The sequence below is a fragment of the Peromyscus eremicus genome, chromosome 14 (assembly GCF_949786415.1).
Source record: "Peromyscus eremicus chromosome 14, PerEre_H2_v1, whole genome shotgun sequence".
Taxonomy (NCBI): Eukaryota; Metazoa; Chordata; class Mammalia; order Rodentia; family Cricetidae; genus Peromyscus; species Peromyscus eremicus.
Genome location: NC_081430.1, coordinates 30,485,558 through 30,491,647, shown reverse-complemented (window position 1 = coordinate 30,491,647; position 6,090 = coordinate 30,485,558). Strand labels below are relative to the sequence as shown.

Sequence of the window (6,090 nt, the reverse complement as noted above, 5' to 3'; positions counted from 1 at the left end):
TGAGGTTATGTTGGGTGGGTGTCTTAGCCTTATCCATGTTGCCTGTAACAAAGATATAGAGCAGACGCTGGCCTCTGAGCATACTTACTCTAATCTTAAATCTCACACAAGCTGTTATTTATGCACTGAGCTGAAAATTTTATGTTAAGATTATTAGATAATAAAATAATCACTTTTGTGATTAAAAATCCCAACCAGGTATTTTCTTTTGGTGCATAGTTCAACAAAAAACAGAGTTTGTTTTGTTATTGTAAATTACTCTTACTGTGTCTAAGAGACAGAAATAAACTGCTAGTGTAATTTCTTCAATATTAACAAAGAATTTTCACGAATAACAAGTCTCTCTGTTTTTATGGTCACAGAAACTATTGACAGGGAATAATCAGTCACCTGACTTGAACACCCATTTCAACTCAGTGCACAACTGGTCGTTTTGTATTTTTTCCCCTCAGTAATTCTTACCTTCAGATGTTCAATGACAAAGTTGGAAGTTTCTACTATAATGACAACCATTATTCTCAGTATTCTGTGTAACTTCTCTTGGTTGCTGAGTTCCAGAGCTGCGAGCTAAAGGACAGCACTTCCTGCTACATGGGCTATTGATCATTTGAACTGTAGCTAATCCAATTGTGATAGTTACTTGTGTGCATTACACAATAGACTTAAAGAGTTTCTAAACATAAGGAAGTTAAATAACTCATCTCCATTGTCATGTTGATTGTATCATGAGATAATATTTTATATTGTGTTAAATGAATATATTACTAAACTGACCTTACCTATATAGTTCATCTTTTTAAAATAGCCACTAGAAAACTTAACATAGCTCATACATTTTTACTTGTGAACAATATTAAGTTTTTCATACAGTTTCATATTAATGTTTATCTGATATCTGAAAGACACGAGATGCAGGCTATGTAAATACAAGGAAAAAACAGAACTGAAGTGAGAAAATGTAAGGAAAACCATTGGAAAGTTTTAGATTTTTCAAGCTTTTGGTAAGTTGTCGAATAATTGACATATTTTCTTGCAACATATTGCAAAAAGGTGAACTTGTACATCTTTCTCTAAACTGTAATTCTAGACAAAAGGGAGAGGTAAATTCTTAACAACTTAGGACCAATTAAATAATAGTTCCTCAATAAAGACATAGCTAGTTGAATTCAGCTTAATAAAATAAAAATTAAATGTGTGAATGCACATGAGATTAGATTTGAGGAGTGTTTTACCAGCATTTGGCCTAGAGCTGCTCTATTCATATTTGAAGTTTGGCATAAATGTTTCTCTGCATATAATGAGTACCAACTTAACTTACTTAGAAATGCACTGGACCACTGTTGTAACAGGCAGCTGAGTCTAAGTAAGATGCACATGAGGAGTTATTCATATGCTGCTAAGTAAATTAGGACTGTCATGGCTGTTGAACCAATGTGTGAGCATTTGGTAGCCTTTTGAACATGGTTAGTAGTGGCTTGCTTTGTTGTTTGTTGTGCCATTTCCTTGTTCTCTTGTATTGAGCATCATTCTGAATCATTTTTAGTCCTCACTGCTGACCAATCTTTGAATATCTAAGCCAGTTGAGATCTGCAAGACTGAATTTCATTTTATTTTCTAATAGTAAGAAAAGATAAAATGTGACAAAATAAACATTCGTTCTTCCCCAACTCCCCTTTCCTCTTGGTAAAGGCAGCACTGACATCAGATATGATCAAGCCCAAAGTGACCTGGCCTTGATTGCTCCAATTCCCTCATAACTCTGACCTAATCTATCACTGCATTCATGGCTATCATTCCATCTCTTCTGTTGGCATTCTAGTTCAGAGCACTGTGTGTGTTCCACTACAACCTATGTAGGTATAGGTCTCTTTGATGCCATTCCAATAATTTTGTATGTATTGGTCATCAGGAAGCCAACGCAATCACAGCTTTCCAAATGTTATCTCAACCGTCTCTGGCTTAGCACACATTCAAATTGATCTGCACTGCCTGTTCTCAAAACATCACAGTCCCTTAGCATCTCACCAGTTCTCTATTCCCAGGTCTCATGTGCTTCCATGACACTCACTATGACCAGTCACTCCAGCTTCTGTGTTTCCTAAATATTTTATGTTCATTTCTTGTTAGGGCTTTTGTTTTAGGATTCTGTGCATGTCTTTTCATTGCACATAATAATATTATTTTGGATATTTTAAAATAGAAAGATCCACTCAATTATCAAACTTGGATTTTGTTTTGAAAACACATGAATCATTACCACTGTTTTTCTCTGATAGTAGTTCTTACTTAGGGCTAAACAAATCTTATCTGTTTCCTCCATTTTTATTAGTTTTTTATTTTTGTTTTTGAGAATTTCATACTGTGCATTTTCATCATATTTACCTCCTTTGTTGATTCCACAATTATCGATTCCCTATTCTCTTGCTATATTATTTTGTCATTTCTCCATTTCTCCACGAAGAGTTTGTTACAAATTAATATGCCTCTCACTAGCAGACTTTCACCTGTATATATGAACTTCTTTATGGAGCTTTAGAAATTTTTCAGTGTTTAGGAGGATTTACTCACTTAACTTCTCTCAGAGGACCCAGATTCGATTCTCAGTACCCATATGGTAGCTCACAAATATCTTTACATACAGTTTCAGAGAATCTTATGCCTTCTTCCGACTTCTGTGGGCAACAAGCACGCATGTGGTACATAAACACACACACACACACACACACACACACACACAAACACACACACACACACATACACATACACACACACACAAACACACACGGATTTTTTTTAAATTAAAAATACTTTTTAAAGACAACAAAAATCTAATTTTCTTTATGTAACTTATCCCTTCCTGAAATTGTCATCATCTCTTATTTATTGGTGAGTTTTGGTATATTTCACTCTTTAAGTATATTTTGATCTCCATCAGTGTATGTATCTCCTGGATCTGTTTACTTTTGCAAGAAACATTAATGGTTCCATATTTCCAGCTGTTGCTAGTGTTATACAAAGCATGCATAAAGGAATAACAAAATAATGAGTAAGACATAGGATGTGTTCAGTAAATGAATTGAACCATTTAAAGAAAATAAGTAAAATAAATAACATACTATCTTTGATGTTTGATAAACCATGTATGCTTCTGGATTTATTTGCTGATTGAGATGTAATACTGAAAGAAACATATGTTTTTAGATACTAGCCCTGAATGCACTGAGATGTTGAAATAACTGTATAGAAAATATTTACGAGTTGTATTTATTACAAAGTTTTAACACTTTCAGTTTATCAAGGCTTATGGAAATATCAGGTAATTTAAAACATCTACTATATTAAACTTTTGTTCCCAAGAACCTACTGGCCTCATCTCATGTGATGATAATTAATCAACTTGATAATTAATCAGGATGGATAGCATTCATATGTCTTAATTTTCAGGAACTCTGATTAATCAATCAAATTATTTGACTCTTGTGGTGGCAGTGGTCCATCTTTTATGTTTAGCATGTTTGAGAATGGTGGATATTGGATACAAAAACATATAATTTAGTTCTAGAACCATTGTCAAAATGTAATAGAATTTGTAACTCTAACAAGCTAAAAGAAGAAATGAAGCTACCAAGGAGTGAAGAAGGTCACCTCAAGATGCTGCTGTTTAGCTGTTTGGTCAGGTCCTTTCAGAAAATTCAGCAGTCCCATCAAGGTACTTGAAAGCTGTGAAAGTATCACCCCCAAAATGAACAAAAGTAAGAGGATAGTGCAAAAGTTATATATCCAAATAAATAATTTCAATATTTTGGGCTTATGAACATTTGCAATGTCATGTTTAAAACAAAACAAAAATCACAACTCTTCACATTATTGTAGTTAGCTGACTTCTGGTTCTCCACAGTGATAATGAGCATGCTCCAGGAGGTTCATAACATGTCATTATTGATTCCAAGTCTAATAAACATACTTAAAAGAAGAAAGAAAATCTCAGCACACACCCTTCTAATTGCAATTTCATGTTTCTTCACAGATGGTACTGAAGGACAGACTTTAATCTCACTGCTGGAACTAATATTAAAAGTACAGACTTACAAATTTCATAAACTTGATTTTCAAACTGCATCTAGGAGATGAGGGGGTAGGAAAGTCAATAATTTGCTAGTCTTGTACTCACGAAGACCTGAATTAGATTTCTAGAACCTACATAAATGTAGCTGGGTAGATTAGAACACATTTGGAGGTCTAGCGCAAGGAAGGTGAAAACAATTGGATCTTTTGGGGTTCATTGGTGAGCCAGCCTAGTCTCTTTGGTAAGTTCTAGGCTAATGAGAGAAATTGTCTTATAAAAACCATGGATGATGTTCCTCTACATGTTTCATCAGAGGCCAAGGTGCCACCACCAGGAGGCACCAAATGTTTTTTCACCAAAGCCACCTTCATCCATGTCCTACCATGGAAGAATCCGCTATCTTTCTCCATCATTAACATGTCTAAACACTCACAATGTCTGAGTTTATGAGGCCACATAATCCTCCCCACAGGCCATTTGGCTATCTTTTCCATGACTGTTGAGTGTGGTGGTAAGGGTGGTGAGAGGAAATCTTGGGGCTAAAGGCCTTATACATTGTCTTCTCCAAGAACTATTCCAATTTCTACAATTGAGACTGAGATACTTCCAGTCACCAGTTCAGTGTGCTGCTTCCTCTGCTGGAGAGATTTCCTTAGAAAGCATTTTTTTTCTCCTTGGCTTCCTTGTGTCTCCTTGATCTCTGGGAGCTCTTCATCAACCTGGACTTCAGTAAAGCAGTGATTGCATCCCTCTACTCACTCAGGGTGGCCTCTCACCCCTCGTGTTCTACATTGCAGACTTTTTCCCAACCCAGAAGAGATTTTATACCTTTCCCTTTAAAATTCTTCCTATCAAACCACTACATAGCACCATTTGCAGGTAGTGAATCTATGTTGCACATCACAGTTTGACCTTAGGATTTCTGTCTCCTTGTCTAGGTAGATGCTGTACATGAACACCAGTTCTATTCGAATTAATAAGTCTATAGTGCATACAGAAGTCTGCCATATACAGTCACATTTTCACATTGTCTTTGTATATAAGTTTGCCATTGTCAGATGTCCCTTCTAATCTGTGGAAGGCCTTTGATCAAGGATTGCTGTTTTCATGGATCCACCTAACTATTGGAGTCATATTGCTCTGAGAATTAGCCTTTGACTCCATCCTCTTCCCTCTCCACATATGCTCATGCCACCAAGAAAAAAATCCCTGTCTTCCCCTACCCAGAGCCCATATATTACCATCCTATCCAAGTTCAGAAGTCTTAGACTCATGTTCATAAAGACCCATGCTACTAGAATGATCTTGTCAGAATGAACTTTATTGCCTTTCACTGCTGTCCCGTTAACAATATGGACATGAAGGGCAGAGAGAGTCCCTGATGGGAGACTATTATATATAGCTGCTTTCCTACAGTTAGCTGTTTTCCTGTTCATACCTGAACTGATCCAATTAGTCACTGGTACAGAGGAATAACTGGCAGTAGCAACGAATAGAAGTATAACAACTCTTGCTTACTCCAACAGCATGTATACTAAAATTGGAACAATACAAACAAGATTACCCTGTCCTCTGACTAAGGGTGATACACAAACTCATGAAGCATTCTATAATTAAATAAAAGAAGTATGGCAATATGTACATTTGGTAGTTTCCAGGGACCTGGTAATAAATGTTGTTATTATCTCTGTATACTATGCTGGTAAAATTTTAAGCCACATATTAGTCTGTGGTTGTCCACTCTCAGTGATTTTTTTTTTAGACTCTCTATATTATCGCAGATATGGGGGCTGTCTGGTGCCTCCCATACATTGGACTAACAGGCTATGTGGTATATGCAAAGTGAACAAATAGAAGGCTAAGATGGTAAACACAACTCTGAGTTGGTTAAGTATACCCTCAGGAAAGTTTGAGTAAAATTAGTGGGAGATTGCCCACAGAATGCCTCAAATGTAATTTGTCCTTATGTGGCAGTGGTCTGAGCCTGGATATAACTACTCTCAGTGGGTAAACCACAGTCTCCA

At 36.1% G+C, this 6,090-nt stretch overlaps 1 non-coding gene across 1 annotated transcript; it reads left to right on the top strand.

Annotated features, from left to right (window-relative positions):
• Window positions 1–5,576: 5,576 nt before the first annotated feature.
• LOC131924718 (U6 spliceosomal RNA) lies at window positions 5,577–5,683 on the top strand. Its single transcript, XR_009383016.1, has one exon. It is a non-coding gene; the product is annotated as a U6 spliceosomal RNA (small nuclear RNA).
• Window positions 5,684–6,090: the final 407 nt, after the last annotated feature.